Source organism: Piliocolobus tephrosceles, chromosome 6 (assembly GCF_002776525.5).
Source record: "Piliocolobus tephrosceles isolate RC106 chromosome 6, ASM277652v3, whole genome shotgun sequence".
NCBI classification, from domain to species: Eukaryota; Metazoa; Chordata; class Mammalia; order Primates; family Cercopithecidae; genus Piliocolobus; species Piliocolobus tephrosceles.
In genome coordinates this window covers 159,965,377-159,982,604 of record NC_045439.1, presented here as the reverse complement: position 1 = coordinate 159,982,604, position 17,228 = coordinate 159,965,377, and the positions used below count along the sequence as shown (strand labels likewise).

Here is a 17,228-nt window from a genome sequence, read left to right as displayed (position 1 = left end):
GATTTTGTCACCACCAGGCCTGCCCTACAAGAGACCCTGAAGGAAGCACTAAACATGGAAAAGAACAACAGGTAGCAGCCATTGCAAAAACATGCCAAAATGTAAAGACCATCGATGCTAGGAAGAAACTGCATCAACTAAAAAGCAAAATAACCAGTTAATGTCACAATGACAGGATCAAATTCACACATAACAATATTAACCTTAAATGTAAATGGTCCAATTAAAAGACACAGACTGGCAAATTGGATAAAGAGTCAAGACCCATCTGTTTGCTGTATTCAGGAGACCCATCTCACATGCAGAGACCCACATAGGCTCAAAATAAAGGGATGGAGGAAGATCTAGCAAGCAAATGGAAACAAAAAAGAGCAGGGGTTGCAATACTAGTCTCTGATAAAACAGACTTTAAACCAACAAAGATCGAAAGAGACAAAGAAGGCCATTACATAATGGTAAGGGGATCAATTCAACAGGAAGAGCTAACTATCCTAAATATATATGCACCTAATACATGAGCACTCAGATTCATACAGCAAGTCCTTAGAGACCTACAAAGAGGCTTAGACTCCCATACAATAATAATGGGAGACTTCAACACCCCACTGTCAACATTAGACAGATCAACGAGACAGAAAGTTAACAAGGATATCCAGGAATTGAACTCAGCTCTGCACCAAGCAGACCTAATAGACATCTACAGAACTCTCCACCCCAAATCAACAGAATATACATTCTTCTCAGCACCACATCACACTTATTCCAAAACTGACCACATAGTTGGAAGTAAAGCACTCCTAAACAAATGTTAAAGAACAGAAATTATAACAAACTGTCTCTCAGACCACAGTGCAATCAAACTAGAACTGAAGACTAAGAAACTCAATCAAAACCGCTCAACTACATGGAAACAGAACAACCTGCTCCTGAATGACTACTGGATCCATAACAAAATGAAGGCAGAAATAAAGATGTTCTTTGACACCAATGAGAACAAAGATACAACATACCAGAATCTCTGGGACACATTTAAAGCAAAGTGTAGAGGGAAATTTATAGCACTAAATGCCCACAAGAGAAAGCTGGAAAGATCTAAAATTGACACCCTAACATCACAATTAAAGAACTAGAGAAGCAAGAGCAAACACATTCAAAAGCTAGCAGAAGGCAAGAAATAACTAAGATCAGAGCAGAACTGAAGGAGATGGAGACACAAAAAACCCTCCAAAAAATCCATGAATCCAGGAGCTGCTTTTTTGAAAAGATTAACAAAATTGATAGACCACTAGCAAGACTAATAAAGAAGAGAGAAGAATCAAATAGACGCAATAAAAAATGATAAAGGGGATATCACCACTGACCCCACAGAAATACAAACTACCATCAGAGAATACTATAAACACCTCTACGCAAATAAACTAGAAAATGTAGAAGAAATGGATAATTTCCTGGACACTTACACTCTCTCAAGACTAAACCAGGAAGAAGTTGAATCCCTGAATACACCAATAGCAGGCTCTGAAATTGAGGCAATAATTAATAGCCTACCAACCAAAAAGCCCAGGGCCCGACGGATTCACAGGCGAATTCTACCAGAGGTACAAGGAGGAGCCGGTACCATTCCTTCTGAAACTATTCAAATCAATAGAAAAAGAGGGAATCCTCCCTAACTCAGTTTATGAGGCCAGCATCATCCTGATACCAAAGCCTGGCAGAGACACAACAAAAAAAGAGAATTTTAGACCAACATCCCTGATGAACATTGATGCAAAAATCCTCAATAAAATACTGGCAAACCGAATCCAGCAGCACATCCAAAAGCTTATTCACCATGATCAAGTGGGCTTCATCCCTGGGATGCAAGGCTGGTTCAACATACAGACATCAATAAATGTAATCCAGCATATAAACAGAACCAAAGAGAAAAACCACATGATTATCTCCATAGATGCAGAAAAGGCCTTTGACAAAATTCAACAGCCCTTCGTGCTAAAAACTCTCAATAAATTCTGTATTGATGGAATGTATCTCAAAATAATAAGAGCTGTTTATGACAAACCCACAGTCAATATCATACTGAATGGGCAAAATCTGGAAGCTTTGAAAACTGGCACAAGACAGGGATGTCCTCTCTCACCACTCCTATTCAACATAATGTTGGAAGTTCTGGCCAGAGCAATCAGGCAAGAGAAAGAAATAAAGGGTATTCAGTTAGGAAAAGAGGAAGTCAAATCGTCCCTGTTTGCAGATGACATGATTGTATATTTAGAAAACCCCATTGTCTCAGCCCAAAATCTCCTTAAGCTGATAAGCAATTTCAGCGAAGTCTCAGGATACAAAATCAATGTGCAAAAATCACAAGCATTCTTATACACCAGTAACAGACAAACAGAGCCAAATCATGAATGAACTCCCATTCACAATAGCTTCAAAGAGAATAAAATACCTAGGAATCCAACTTACAAGGGATGTAAAGGACCTCTTCAAGGAGAACTACAAACCACTGCTCAGTGAAATAAAAAAGGACACAAACAAATGGAAGAACATTTCATGCTCATGGATAGGAAGAATCAGTATCATGAAAATGGCCATACTGCCCAAGGTAATTTATAGATTCAGTGCCATCCCCATCAAGCTACCAATGACTTTCTTCACAGAATTGGAAAAAACTACTTTAAAGTTCATATGGAACCAAAAAAGAGCCCGCATTGCCAAGACAATCCTAAGTCAAAAGAACAAAGCTGGAGGCATCACGCTACCTGACTTCAAACTATACTACAAGGCTACAGTAACCAAAACAGCATGGTACTGGTACCAAAACAGAGATATAGACCAATGGAACAGAACAGAGCCCTCAGAAATAATACCACACATCTACAGCCATCTGATCTTTGACAAACCTGACAAAAACAAGAAATGGGGAAAGGATTCCCTATTTAATAAATGGTGCTGGGAAAATTGGCTAGCCATAAGTGGAAAGCTGAAACTGGATCCTTTCCTTACTCTTTGTACGAAAATTAATTCAAGATGGATTAGAGACTTAAATGTTAGACCTAATACCATAAAAACCCTAGAAGAAAACCTAGGTAATACCATTCAGGACATAGGCATGGGCAAGGACTTCATGTCTAAAACACCAAAAGCAATGGCAACAAAAGCCAAAATTGACAAATGGGATCTAATTAAACTAAAGACCTTCTGCATAGCAAAAGAAACTACCATCAGAGTGAACTGGCAACCTACAGAATGGGAGAAAATTTTTGCAATCTACTCACCTGACAAAGGGCTAATATCCAGAACCTACAAAGAACTCAAACAAATTTACAAGAAAAAAACAAACAACCCCATCAAAAATTGGGCAAAGGATATGAACAGACATTTCTCCAAAGAAGACATTCATATAGCCGACAGACACATGAAAAAATGCTCATCATCACTGGCCATCAGAGAAATTCAAATCAAAACCACAATGAGATACCATCTTACACCAGTCAGAACGGCGATCATTAAAAAGTCAGGAAACAACAGGTGCTGGAGAGGATGTGGAGAAATAGGAACACTTTTACACTGTTGGTGGGATTGTAAACTAGTTCAACCATTGTGGAAGACAGTATGGCGATTCCTCAAGGATCTAGAACTAGAAATACCATATGACCCAGCCATCTCATTACTGGGTATATACCCAAGGGATTATAAATCATGCTGCTATAAAGACACATGCACACGTATGTTTATTGCGGCACTATTCACAATAGCAAAGGCTTGGAATCAACCCAAATGTTCATCAGTGACAGACTGGATTAAGAAAATGTGGCACATATACACCATGGAATACTATGCAGCCACAAAAAAGGATGAGTTCATGTCCTTTGTAGGGACATGGATGCAGCCGGAAACCATCATTCTCAGCAAACTCTTGCAAGAACAGAAAACCAAATACCACATGTTCTCACTCATAGGTGGGAACTGAACAATGAGATCATTTGGACACGGGAAGGGGAACATCACACACCGGGGCCTACTGTGGGGAGGGGAGAGGGGAGGGATGGCATTGGGAGTTATACCTGATGTAAATGACGAGTTGATGGGTGCTGACGAGTTGATGGGTGCAGCACACCAACATGGCACATGTATACATATGTAACCAACCTTGCACATTGTGCACATGTACCCTAGAACTTAAAGTATAATAATAATAATAAATTTTTAAACCTTCCAAGTCTTAAACTAAAAAAAAACTACATTAAATAAAATATATTTTATGTTGTATATATATCTGTTGTATAAATATAAATATATATATTGTATAAATTATATCTGTTGTGTGTATATATACAACGTAGATAACTTCACATTCTAATACATTACTGAAATAATGATAACCTAAATATTTCATGATTTGACTATATCTCATTAAAGAAACCACATGGACCTAATTTTCAAGCATTACTCATTCTAGGAATGCTCTGCAGAAACAGAGGCATAAGTGCATAAAAACTGGCATATTCTGATTATAAATATATAGATATCTTGCAGTAGCAAAATGTTCATAACCATTATTCTGAAAACAAGAAATGGCTAAGGAAAATGTGGCGTCCTTCACATTCACTGAAAACACTGACACATCTATAGTTTTTGATATAGAGATCTCAAGACCTATAGGACCTCAGGAGATCGTACAACATATATTACTACCAAAATGTCAAATCTAAAGCTCATTTACAATAAAATTAATTGGTTATGCTCAATACATCTTATATAGAAAGATTAATGATTGATAGATAATTGTATTAGCATAGAAAGTTTTTCCCTAATATAGGGCAGATGATTAAACATACTTCCTCTGGAAAGCATGGGGAAAAGGTTAAAAATACATCTGTCATAAATAATTTTATATTCTTCTATATTGCTAAACTTTCTTAAAATGAAGTGGTTACTCTTGGCAGTAATTTATGGCTGGAGCTCTTTGATCTTAAACTAAAAAAGGGAAAATTAGGGAAGCAGGAGTAAAAGTTGAAACACATTTTAGCTTTAGTGTGTCGAGAGCTCAAAAGCTGAAAAGCACTTAAATTTATCAGTTGTGTATTGACTAAGTCATCTCAAAGGAAACCCTTAAGCAAGGAGTTCACCGTTCTGACTTGTGGCTTTATACTTTACCCAACTTCACCAACATTTCCCCAAATTCTCAACTGTACAATGCATGTGGGCCTCTATTAAGATCTATGAGAAACTTCTTTGCATGTGTTGTGGAAATAATCATACTAAACCTTAATAACTATATTTGCTTGTATATTCAATTATGTAGCACATAGAATAGAAAAGCATGAAGGTATCCCATTAATTCCCTCTCTGCAAAACAAGAGACATGTTCAAGTGATCTGTCAAAGAAAGTATAAAGAATGGAGTACCAAAATACATGAATACGTAGGGACAATACTGCAATCTTTTAGACTTGAGATTGTTCAGCATGTTTTTATAACAGAGAAAAAAGTGTAAGAGAATTTAAGAATATGCATAGAAAAAACATAAATGTGTTAAAATAAAAATACTTGAGTAATTATGACAAGATTTGCTAAAAAGACCTGTGCTAAAGAGAGAACGTACTTGATCTATTATGAGGGCATCGATCAATAAGCACCATGTAATACACAATCTACTTGAGACTTTTTTATGTATTAACCAATATTTTGACTAGTTTGATGAGTGTTTTTTTACTTTCTATCGAAGAATAATATACATGTAGAAAAGTGCATCCACTTTTCTACATGTATATTATAAAGCTACATGTATATTATAAAAAATTATAAAGCTCAATGTATTTGCATGATGCAAACACAGCAAGTACTCAACACACAGATCAAGAAATAAAAATTACGTGCATTCTAGAAACCACCCAGGTGTCTCATATCTATAATTATCTCAGGCATGCCATCAAGAGAAGAAAATTTCCTATATAACTTACCTTGCTGCAACAACGAGAAAAAGACTAATTCAAGTCAGTACTTAATAATTCAGTTAGAAGCAGAAATATAATGTAGTATGACCACAGGGATCTTATGGACCATGGAGTCTCTATTCTGAAACCCCGATAATTAAACAGATGAGGAAACTCTGTTAATATTTTGGTACACCTGGATTTCACTACAATAAATTTTGATCCAGTATGAAATTGCCAAAAATTATCTTAAATTCTACATTTTTCCATAAAAGCAGAAGAGAGTTAAAACAGAAATGATAGATTCAATAGTGTAGGTGACATGGTGAGGGTCTCAGTGAGGAAAAGGACGTATCATCAAAATGTCCTTCAATAAGCTTCTGAAAAGATATACACAACAGCCTAAAGACCTAGCAAAGAGCACATGACATACGAATTTCAAAAGAAAATGGTTTAGCTACTCACCCCTCTTCTCTGAAGTGGAGGATCAGACTCCAGGCCTTCTATCTCAGCAAAACATGAAAGAGAAAAAAAAGCAAACATAATCTTAGAAAATACTCCACAGTAAAAATAACAAAGCACGAAACATGGTTCCGCTGTCATTATTTAATAAAGGCATGCCATATTTCCTTCTTTCAGCATAACACTAATGAGATTTGCAGACATACCACAGTTGCTTGACCCTTAATTCAATCTTCTAAAGTTTTTCATTTGTTACTTAAGAACATAGTTCCTATATGTAAGTATCTATCTACAATTAAAGCAAGTCTTGGGTCAGTAAGCATACTAAAGAGCATACTGACTCATAAGACAGGATGCTAATGCCCTCTCAGGAGAGACAGAAAAGGAATGCTCACAGGGGTACTCTGTTGTCACTGAGGGATCCCCAAATAGAGCCAGGCTCTGAGAGTCTTATTTGTCCTATTGGAGGGCCGCACATCTGGACCTCAGATTGACATCTGGAATGAGTCCCTCAGCATCCTCAGACAATTATTCTCATCATCGATCCAAACAAGCGCCCTCCCAACAAATAAGCATTTCCACAGCCAGGCTTATTTTGTGCATGGTTATCTAATGCATCATCAGTGAGAACAGTAAATGTACAGTAGACATTTGTTTAGTATATGAATGATGGAACCCTCACATATAGCATGAAAAAACATATGACTGAATTGTTCCAATAAAATTAGATTAAAATCTGGCCAGGCACAGTGGCTCACGCCTGTAATCCCAAGACTTTGAGAGGCCAAGGCGAGTGATCACGAGGTCAGGAGTTCAAGACCAGCCTGGCCAAGATGGTGAAACCCCGTCTCTACTGAAAATACAAAAATTAGCTGGGTGTGGTGGCACGCACCTGTAATCTCAGCTACTCAGGAGGCTGAGGCAGGAGAACTGCTTGAACCCAGGAGGCGGAGGTTGCAGTGAGCTAAAATCATGCCACTGCACTCTAGCCTGGGCAACAGAGCAAGACTATGTCTCAAAAAAAAAAAAAAAAAAAAAATCTATTGGGGAATTTTATAAAAACTCTTTAATCAACTAAAAGTTTAAGGAGTAAGTGAGGTAGCAGAATAAATATATGGTATTATTATGGTACTAATATGTATAGAAACATCTATGTTATGAATATGCTAGATAAAGATTCAAAAAAACAATAGTTAGAACATGTGAATTTCACTATGAGATTATTTTCACTCAACATGAATAGTGAAAAAAGGAAATATGTCAGCGATTCTCCACCATTGTTTAGGTCATTTCAAAAAGATTTAAACAAAGAGAAGAAACAATAATGAGGAATCCTCGAGCAAGGTAGGGACACCCCTGGGGAAATATATCTACCAAAACAATAATCTCCTTTAAGCCTCTGAAATAATGAACTCGCAGTCCTTGACGTTCTGAAATCATTGCCCACAGAACACACAAAGAATTTCAAAACTACCAAACTGGCTGCTCACCTCTTTTCCCTGAAGTTTCCTTGAAGTTGTTTGAGCTTTTAACCTGCAGCAAAATATCACATAGAAAATAAATCAGATCAGAGAATGCTCCAAATTAATAAAAAATAAAGCACAAGATTGGTTCCATTATAATTTCTTATCATACATGCATCTCAGCACTCTAGTCCTTGCTACAAACATCAGCATTGTTTGATCTCATCACCTCTGTCATTTCATTTATAAATTTCCTTCCTCCTTGAATTCTTTACTCTGAAAATAGCCAATTTCCTCTCTACCAAGCTATCCAAGCGACACAGCAGTTGTATCTTGAATGGGAAATGCTAAAGTTGTAGTCTACCAATAAAGATTTTATGAAAATACACTGTGATGTGAACAATGAAAGACACAAGATAGTGGTATTGTGAAATAACTGAAGAGTTCACCAACTGGGCCTGCTCTGAATGTGTCATTCATCCTGTTGCAACAGAATAGATGGCCATTCATTGAGCCACACCTCAGCATCTCAGATACTTGTGCTTATCCTTGATTCAGACAAGTCTACTACCAATAAGTAAACACTCCTCACACCACACTGAGGCTCCTAACAACGTATCTTCTACATTCAGCTTATAGCAGAAAACAGCACAGGCGGATGTCTGACTTGACTTTAGTGAAACTGGCTTTCATGACAACTCCAGAAGCTTCTCAGAACCCTTTGGTCTAAGCAAAACGTGAAGTGATATTGCAGTGGGATGGCTGTCAATGCTGATATATTTACTTAATATGATAAAAATAAAATGTCAGGAGTGAACTATGAAGATTATATCATTTAAAAGGTTATTGACAGCAGCATACAACATGAAATTCCTTCCATGTGACAGGTGTATATTCCCTATCCAGGGTAGAAGACTAGCATACAAATGTCACTAACATTGTGACGAAGTAGAAATAAGACAACTAAACACAGGAGGAGGAAAGAAAAAGAGGAAAACCAAAAGCACTCATGAGGACCCTCCCATGTACCCAGCATGCACTGTTCAGCCACATATACCCACCCACCCTCCTGAAGGCCCAGCACACACAGCATTGTGTTTAAATCCCTGGTCTACCATAAAGCTCATGTTGCACGAGCAGTAGGGGAGTGTTCAAGAACATCCCCCAAACTCGTAAATCAGAAGTAAAAGATTAACTAGGAAAACACAGAACTAACAGAATGAAGAGAGGTACAAAAGTAAACACTCCAACAAAAATAAAAACTCACCTAAGTATGAATAAATAAATAAATAGGCAAGCAAAGACTACACCGTGACCAAAGAGCACAGCAAATATAAAGAAAATACAAACACAATAAATATCAGTCATAGCTACACACACACACACACACACACACACACACACACACACACGTGAATGGACTCCACACACCTACTAGAAGAAAAATATTTTCAGCAGGCTCACAAAATAAAGCGTAATATATTTTCTATGAGAGATGCATCTAAAACAAATGGATTCTAAAAGACTGAAAATAAACGGATGGGTGAAAGTATATCAGGCACATGAAAACAAAAAGAGATCAGGAATAGTGATTCTTATATCACACAATGTATTCAAGTCCCACAATGTTAACCAAGGCAAAGAAGGACACATTTTTTTATGCTAAAAGATATAATACACATGAAGATTTGACCCTTATGGAGACTTATATACCAAATAACATAATAACCACCTTTATGAATAAAAAACTACATGAGATGTATGAGATGTAAGGAGACAAGACATAGAAGATCCTATAATAGAAAATGATAATACACCATTATCAGAAAAAGACAGATCAACTGGGCAAAAATAGCAACATAAAAATAGGGTAGATTTTATGGCTATGTATTAAACTTGACTGATAATAGAAGATATGTATTGTTCTTAAGTGCCGAAGGCATAGTCACAAAAAACTGATTATATATTAGGTTGGAAAGAAAAATTAGTAACTCAAGAAATATTAAAAACATCACAATGCAAAAAAATAGACTTTATTAGCAATAACATAAAGGCTCTTTCACCAAGAAATTTTAAAAATATCCTATTAACTCCTGAGTAAAAGGAAAAATATGAACAGAAAATACATGTTTAAATAATATGTAAATACATATTTTTATACATATGTCTTTGTATGCAGATATGTATTTACATATTATTTAAAAATATACAACAAATGAGAATCTGTAATATGCATTTAAAGGCAGTTCTAGAGGAAAATTCATTGCACTGAACATTTTTGTTATTTTTAAAAATGAAAAAGTAGGTGAATGAAAGAATTCAATTTTCATCTTAAAACACTAAAAAAGAGCAAAAGTGAAAGTATAAGAAAGAAAGAAATAAGGATCAAAGCAGAAATTAATGAAGATAATATGTTAAAAACCATAGATGTAATTAATAATTAAGAAGTCTGTGGTTTTAAAAAATATTAACTACATAGGCACTCTACTAGCTAACTTTATCAAAAAAGGGAGAAAATACATGTACACAAAATAATGCTTCATGAGCACTTGAACATAATGTGCATTCTGCTATTGCTGGGTGTCGTCGTCTACATACGCCAGGGGAGTCAAGTTGGTTAATAGTGTTCTTACACCCACCTTTACTGATTATCTTATCCCTGTTCAATCACAGTACTGAGAAAGCACTGAAATTTCAAACTGTAATTGGGAATGGTCAAATGTTTCATTTCATTTCAAAAGCCTATGTTGGAAACGTAACCCTCAATGCAACAGTGTTTAATGAGGCAACATTTAAAAGGTGATTAGGCTGTGAGAGCTCTGCCCTCATCAATGGATTAATGCTGTTATTTCAGGAGTGTGTTCCTATAAAAGAAGATATTTGTCTCATCCATACCCTCTCTTTGCCCTTCTATCATAGGATGACACAGCTAGAAGGCCCTCACCATATACCAGCCCCTTGATCTTTCCAGCCTTCCGAAATGTGAGCCAATAAATTTCCACTCATTACAAATACCCAGTCTGCAGCATTCTGTTACATCAGAGCAAAAGGGACTGACACAGAAAACTGGTAACATAAATGCAGTGTCTTTTGTATCTAGATATCCCGTTGTCCTAGCAACATTTGTTGAAAAAACTGTTCTTCCCATCGCAGAGAGGACAATGTCCAGGTAACATGCCTTCTTGGGGTGCAGGAATCATACGGTTCAAAAGCTGGTGTAGGAATCCAGGATGCTAATGCCCCTATTTCAATATGAGGGAAGTTTAGGTCTCACACTGTGTGAATCAAAAGCATTGTTCAAATCTTGTTGACTAAAAGGAATTGGTCAAGTAAACAGCAATATCCATAGTGATCTGGGAAGACACCATTCAGCAGAACTCAAGAATGGGCAGATCAACCTGGTATTTTTCAGGATTTGAGTCTCTGATAAGGATGAAATGAGATAGAACACTTCGCCACTGATTTTAAAGATTTTAGAAAGGTTAGAAATCTTTTGTAAACCAGCACAGTGATCAAATACATCATAGAAAAAAAGCTGGATTTTATTCGGGGGCAAAGGGATATGAAACCTGGAGATTTTATACAGCCTGGGAATCTCTGCTTTTTAATTTAATGTACTCTATTCACATGTAATGTTATTATTGACATAGTTGAGTTTATGATGTCATTCTTCTTCTTCTCCTCTATGTCTCATGTGTTTTTGTTCCTCTTTTCCTCTTTACTTCTTTCTTTTTCATTAAGTAATTATTTTATAATTTAGCATTTAAACTTCCTTAATAATTTTTTTCACTATATTTTTTGAATTTTTTCAGTGGTTGCTCTAGGGTTTACTGCATATATCTTAACTCACCCAAATAGGTTTCTAATTTACACTAGATTAATTTCAGTCATAGACATAAATGTTACACCTGTATAGTTCTATTTCCCTTTTTGCCATCTTTTGTGGTAGTATTATACGTATTACATTTACTGATGCTATAAGCCAAGCAAGACATTGTAATAAATATTAATCTACCATCTGTACTTATTTCCTTAGTCCTGTATTGCTTTGCATCCACCTATCTTCTTTGGAAAATATATTACACTTTTATATGTAATAGACTCCAAAATATATATTATATACATATCATTTTATAGCATTTATTTTAAAATCACTTAATAGAACAATTACATTTCTACTGTCTTTTATATTTATATAATTACCTTTACAAGCATTTTGCTTCTTTATGTTGATTTGAAAAACTACCTAGGGTCACTTGCTTTCAGCTTGAAGAACTTCAAGTATTTAGAGAACTCTTTTAAGGGGGTTTTGACAGCAGTATACTCTCCAACTTTTTTTTATTTTAATTGAGGAAGTCTTTATTTGGTTTTCATTTTTGAAAGACAGCTTTGCCAGGTACAGAATTCTTAGATGACAGGTTTTTTTCCTTTGAGCATTTTTAATATGTTATCACTTTGTCTCTGGCCTCCATTGCTTTTGCTGAAGTCAGCTGTTAATCTTCCTGGGGTTCCCTTGTAAGGAAAAAATCATTTTTCTCACACTGCTTTCAAGACTTTCTTCTTGTTTTTGACTTTCAGAAATCTTACTGTGATGTTTCCATTTGTCAGTCTTTGCATTTATTCATTGGAATTCATTGAGCTTCCTGGATATGTAGGTTATTGTTTTTCCACAAATATGGGAAGTTTTCAGCCATTGTTTCCTTCAATATTTTTTCTGATCCTTTGTATCTCCCCTGTCTCTCTGGTACTCCCATATGTGTATGCTGGTATGCTTAATGATGTTCCACATTCTCTGAGATTCTCTTTGTTTTTCTTTATTCTTTGTACTCTCTGTTCTTTTGAACATAATCTCTATTGTTCTATCTTCAAGTTTACTTCTTGTTTCTTCTGCCAGTTCAAATCCACTATTGAACCCTCTAATAAACTTTTAAATTTTAGTTATTGTACTTTTCAACTCCAGAATTTTCATTTGGTTCTTTCTAATAATTTCTATCTTTTCATTGGTATGCACTATTTTGTGTGACATACCTTCCTTTACTTTATCATTTTTTTTTGAGACAGAATCTCACTTTGTCACCCATGCTGGAGTGCTGTGGTGTGATCTCAGCTCACTGCAGCCACTGCCTCCTGTGTTCAAGTGATTCTTGTGCCTCAGCCTCCTGAGTAGCTGGGACTACAAGTGTGAGCAACCATGTCCAGCTAATTTTTCTATTTTCAGTAGAGACAGGGTCTCGCCATGTTGGCCAGGCGGGTCTGGAACTTCAGTCAGTGAACAGTGCTGCTATGAACATTCATGTACATGTGTTCATTTGAACATTTGTATTCAATTCTTTTGAATGTGTACCTAGGACTAGTATTGTTGGGTTATATGGTAATTTTATGTATAACTTTTGAGGAAATGCCAAAATGGTTTCCACTAAATCAGGAGGAAAAAAATTGATAAGTGGTCTTCTAGAAGCTAATAGAAAGAGGTGAGAGAAACTATATCCCAAATATATTTCTTTAGCTTAAACTCAAACTAGAATACCCCAGAAAAGATAAGGGCCAGCCAGTCTAGTTTTCACGTCATCTCATGTCATCAAGACAACATAAGGTCTTATTGTTGAAACAAGCCATGGAACCCCACAATCATATATTCACTTTGCCTGAAAACACCTACCAGAATGGCATCCTTAAATCCTGGTTGAAAGTTCACAGGAGACCAAACAGATATCTGGGTGTGTCAGCTGTGCTGCTGTCAGCAAGCCAAAGAGTAGTCTTCCTCAATCATCCTTATCTAAGGGGAGGAGGAGAAGACAGTAGATCAAGATGACAAATATTACTTTCTGCATGTATGGCTTATGCATGCTATTTCTTAATGAAGAGATATGATTAGTACTGGAAAAAATGATCCATTAGATAGGCTATGGGCCATTTATTCATCAAACAGAATAAAGACTAAGTATACCGGTCTCTTGACTTTGGAGAATATCTCAGGTAGTTTAATGCAGAAATAAGACCTTCAATTGATCACCCTTGTTTACATATTCAAGGAAGCCATATCGATAACAATTGGCATTATAATGTTGCTTGCACTCCATCATATAATGATCATACTGGAGCCAGGTGAAACTCAAATTTTAGAAAACAGACATCATACTACTCATAATTGTATTTAATTTAATGAATGATGGGACATATATATATATCAGAATTAGAACATGTAGCCATAATGCCATAGTCTTTATGTTGTGAGTCATCACCAATAAACCACAAACATTGTAAAAACATAGCAACCTGATGTATATAAATTAGAAGTTAATATGTTAACTTCTATATTTAGACCAAATGAGTATCACATCTACAGATGATACCTATAATGACAACACTTGTCAACATTGTATCAATGCAATTTTAGTAAAAAAGAAAGTTTCCCTCTTGCAGATCCTGTCAAGTATGCTAGTCGCTCATTGAGAAGAAGAATGCATAATGACAATCAGGTTGCCTGAAGGAATGGCCCTGACTGTCATTCATATAAGTGTCTATAAAGGTCTTATTTACCATTGGCATTATTCACAGCACACACTTTCATCATAACGAAAATGAAGCCAAATGTACTTGGGAGAGAAAAGTCAGGCACCACCAGATTGCTCATCAGTTTATCCAATTTCAAGTTTCATGGGCAAACATGTATTATTGAAACTCACATTTTTACCCCAACTGCAAGGACCCTTCAGTCATAAAGATTCATCTATGATCAAAACATATCCTAGCTCTGTTAAAATATTATGCTAACATTGCAGAAAACTTTGTCTGTATATTTAGACCACAATAATTGTAGTGCATTGAGCAAACTTCCAATGTATCATATTTCTCAACCTGAAAACAATCGTAGGGAAAAAGTAAGGATTTTCTCATGAAGATTGCATTACATGTGTCAGTCAATCATTGAGAAGAAAACCCTATCATGATACTCATGTTGTCTGAATGAATACATCTAATTATTATAGAGCTCAGTCTTCCCTAGTTCAATTACCTATTTGGAATTTTTCAGTCAGCAAAGGCAGCCTCTCACCTCCACTCAATAGAATAGTGCCAGTAGGACTTACCAAATCTTCCAATGAGAGAAAAAGAACAAGGGTCTTAGTGCCAAATATCCAAGAAAATTAGGAATTATAGGAAACTTAACATTTAAAGAATCAGAATTTATAGTTTACTTAGAAGCACACAGACAGAAGTGTGCAAAACAAGTTTCACAGAAAGATTCCATTGCCGGAATACCAAAATAAAACCCCCAATGGAAGGAAACTAAGAAATCCAAACTTCTTGTCTCACAATTGTTACCTAGGCTGGGCCTCAGCATAATCCATCTGAGCTTAATTTTTACATCATCATTTCTCTTCAAGATAACATCTCATCACTGACACAGCCCACGGCACTCATGTGCATATGCACACTTAGATCAAATATGCTTACCAGAGATGGTTTCCTTAAACACTGGTGGTAAAGTGGACTGGATGCCACATTTTCAGTGCCAGGCAGTTGAGTGGTGTCAGTTTCTCCCTGAACAACAGAGTAAAGGGTTTTCTTCCTCCACAGTCTTTTCTCTAAAAGACAAGAGCAGGCTACAGTCAAAGGGTGGGATTACATCTCTTATATGTGCATGACTCCTAATCACTGTTCCTAATTTCTACAAGACTGAGATGTGTGATACTCCAAATATGACCCATCACTTAAGCTGTGGTAGGCCATTGATTCCCTGGGTACAGTAAGGGCTGAGCACATAGGTATCATGTCTTTTGACAACCTGGTAAGAGATGATTTCCCTGCAGAAATAAAAACTTCTTATCCTCTTCATATCAGTAACAATTGGCATCATACATAGTGTATGCCTTTCTTTATACTGAATCTAATGACACCTGAGTGAGACTCAGGATAAGGAAATGAGATTTCAGACTACCTGTATTGTATTCAATTTCAATCAAGGGTAACCTACAGCTGAATATCAAGCCATTCCCTAAAATTGTCAAAAGTCTTTCAGTTGTGAGTAGTGCCTCAATGATCCACAAACATCATAACACCATACACAGCAACCCAAAATATAAAATAATAGAAATGGATTGTCTGTTTGTACAATCACTAAAGAGTTGATTGCAATGAATTACTAAATGTCTCATCTTTAAATCAAAGTATGTTCAGGCAAATAAAAAAGGAGTTTTAATGAGGACCCCATTAGATCAGTCGCTCATCATAGATCACTGCTCACTAATTTTTGTATGTATAAATGTATAAATTTACATTTACCTGTATTACATTTACAGGTAAATGTAATCATTTTGAAGGCCAATGTTCAATATTCAAATGGTCCACTTGGAATTTTATAATTATGAAAGACAAAACTCATATATATAATCCATGTAATGACACACCTCTTGCTGGATGAACATTCTGAAGCACACCATATGGAAAAAATCAACCAAGATATTCTCTCTAATAATGTATGAGTATTAAGAATAAAGACAAGATAAAAGAATTTTAAAAGTTCCTTTAGAAGTAGATAGAGGCAAATGATGCAAGATTCCCCAAAGGGTTTCTTCCTACCAAGCTCAAAATGGAATACCCCATACCCCCCAAATCTAATGACTTCTCACACCTTCTTGTAAGGATTGGCACTACTTTTGAGCCTTAGCTTAATCCTACTGAGCGTGATTTTTACATTATCATGTCCCCTGAAGACACTCTTTATTCATATATTTATGTTGTCTTGTAAGCACTTACCAGAATAGCATCCTTAAACAACGGTTGCAGGAACACAGGATGAGTTAAATTCACTGCAGCATGCCTGTGTGGTAGCACTTGCCTCTGTGGCAACACCAGAGGGTGCTCTTCTCAGCAGTCTTTATCTACAGGCATAGGAACGGGACCATAGTTCACAATCAGACATAAATTGTTCCTGTGTGTATGGCTTACACAGGCTATTTCTTAGTGGAGAGATATGGTCCATACTACCACAAAAAGACATATTACTAAGGCTCTAGACAATTGACTTATCAACATCATAAGGACAAGGTATGCCAGGTTTTTGACACTGAGTAATCTGCAATATTATCATATATCATACTACAGAGATGGTAAACAGGACCGAACATATTCCAACAGTATTTTAATACAATTTCAGTAAAAAGTGAACATTTTTTGAAAGAATTCCATCAAGTAGGCCAGTCACTCATTGAAAATAAAAACCCACAGTGAGACCCATGACTCTGAATTTGTGAACCCAGTCATTTCAAAGTCCATATTAGGAATAAGTGTCACCATTTCTAACATGTGTTTTCATTATTCTGAAAATAGTGGGGTCACATGTGTGAAGGGAAAATAAAAACTTGGGA

General features: G+C 36.1%; 1 long non-coding RNA gene, 1 other non-coding gene and 1 pseudogene across 2 annotated transcripts in view; all 3 read right to left on the bottom strand.

The window, feature by feature from the left end:
* Window positions 1–17,228, bottom strand: part of LOC111525103 — a 66,991-nt gene that overhangs the window by 48,372 nt on the left and 1,391 nt on the right. The window contains exons 3-7 of the long non-coding RNA XR_002725949.2: window positions 16,618–16,742; window positions 15,316–15,444; window positions 13,520–13,636; window positions 7,888–7,930; window positions 6,401–6,438 (exon numbers count right to left, since the gene is read on the bottom strand). This is a non-coding gene — a long non-coding RNA (uncharacterized LOC111525103). The remainder of the gene's footprint in view (window positions 1–6,400; window positions 6,439–7,887; window positions 7,931–13,519; window positions 13,637–15,315; window positions 15,445–16,617; window positions 16,743–17,228) is intronic.
* LOC111525152 lies at window positions 6,878–6,944 on the bottom strand. Its single transcript, XR_002725981.1, has one exon. It is a non-coding gene; the product is annotated as a small nucleolar RNA SNORD109A (small nucleolar RNA).
* Window positions 15,191–15,266, bottom strand: LOC111525192 (annotated as a pseudogene).